This window comes from Morus notabilis, unplaced genomic scaffold, assembly GCF_000414095.1.
Source record: "Morus notabilis unplaced genomic scaffold, ASM41409v2 Scaffold710, whole genome shotgun sequence".
In the NCBI taxonomy this organism is placed as follows: domain Eukaryota; kingdom Viridiplantae; phylum Streptophyta; class Magnoliopsida; order Rosales; family Moraceae; genus Morus; species Morus notabilis.
The window spans coordinates 339,292-340,617 of NW_010364141.1; positions in this window are offsets into that span (position 1 = coordinate 339,292).

The following is a 1,326-nucleotide window of genomic DNA, read 5'->3' on the forward strand; positions in this document are numbered from 1 at the left end:
GGACTCCGTCATCCCTCAGGGGACTATCCGGCTGCCCATAATCGCAGGAGAGAAACCTCGACAGACTACGACAATAGCCAACTTTGTGGTAATAAAGGGAGGCTCCCAATACAACGCTGTAATCGGGAGACCAACCCTTCAGGTGCTGAGGGCAATAACCTCCGTCTATCACCAGAAGGTCAAGTTCCCTACCTCAAACGGCGTAGGTGAAATGAAGAGCAACCAGTATGAGGCTAGGGTTGCATACTCTGATGCCCTGCGCGGATACGACCAGCCAGGGAAATAAGAAACTAGGATGGTCTATCAAAACACCGTCGAAGACATAGACCCCAGGGTTTAAGAGGAGGTCACATGGTCCCAACCCATCGAGCAATTGGTGGAAATCCAAGTTGACGATGGCAAGCCAACCAAAGTACTAAAAATAGGCTCGGACCTAGCCCCATTACTTAAGGTCGAGATCAAAAACTTCCTCAGAAAGAACTTAGATGTCTTCAACTGGAATCATGCTGACAAGGAAGGAATCGACGCCGAGGTTATATGTCACTCCCTGAACGTCGACCCCTCATATCCTCCTAAGCGCCAGAAGCGTCGACCAATGAACCCCGAGAGGTATGAAGCGCTGAAAGAGGAGGTCGACAAGCTGATCAACAATGGGTTCATCAGGGAGGCCCATTACCCACGTTGGGTCTCAAACCCCGTTTTGGTGGTCAAGCCTAACGAAAATTGAAGAACATGCGTCGACTTCAGCGATCTCAACAAAGCCTGCCCAAATGATGGCTTTCCACTCCCTCGAATAGACTAGATGGTCGATGGCACAGCGGGACATGAGATGCTGAGTTTTATGGATGCCTACTCCGGATACAACCAGATCCCCATGCATCCAGCCGACGAGGAGCACACATCCTTCATAACCGACAGGGGCCTCTACTGCTACAAGGTGATGCCTTTTGGCCTGAAGAATGCGGGGGCTGTTGGTTGCCGAATCGAATTCGGCTGCGGAAGCGTGGTGGTGCGGGGAAGAGGCGGATCGTGTATAACAAAAATTTTCATAAAACTTTTGAGATACTCTATAGATTATATTAATTTATGCACGAATAAATTAATCTCATTAACTTATATATATCAAGAACTCAATCAGGAAAAATACCTGGAAGCCGACTCGGATGATAACTTGAGTTCTTTGACCACGAACAGTCCTTGCTCCAATCTTTGTGTTTAGAAAACCAATGTCTTCCACATCAATTCCTAGAATCCACGAAAACGTGTGTGTGGGCACACATGAGACAAAACAGGTTACAATAAACACTCAAATTTCCACAAACACCA